Source organism: Bison bison, unplaced genomic scaffold (assembly GCF_000754665.1).
Source record: "Bison bison bison isolate TAMUID 2011002044 unplaced genomic scaffold, Bison_UMD1.0 scf7180017864473, whole genome shotgun sequence".
Classification (NCBI taxonomy): Eukaryota; Metazoa; Chordata; class Mammalia; order Artiodactyla; family Bovidae; genus Bison; species Bison bison.
The window spans coordinates 13,292,791-13,293,035 of NW_011495034.1; positions in this window are offsets into that span (position 1 = coordinate 13,292,791).

A 245-nucleotide genomic window follows, 5' to 3' on the forward strand; every position below is an offset into this window, starting at 1 on the left:
GAGGGGCTGCCGGTGCGTTTTCCCGGGACACCCGGCGGCGAGCCTATGCCCAGGGGTGAGGCGACCTGCGCAGCCCGGAACTTGAGCGCTGAGACTTCGCACCGTTGAGGACTAGGGATTTTCCAGGCTAACGCCGGAGGGGCAGGAGGACGGAGAGGAGAGGGAGGAACCGGGGATCTTACATTTGGAGAGAGGAAGTTGTGGCGTGGTGGGGAAGGGTCTTTGGGGAGAGCCCCGACCTCACA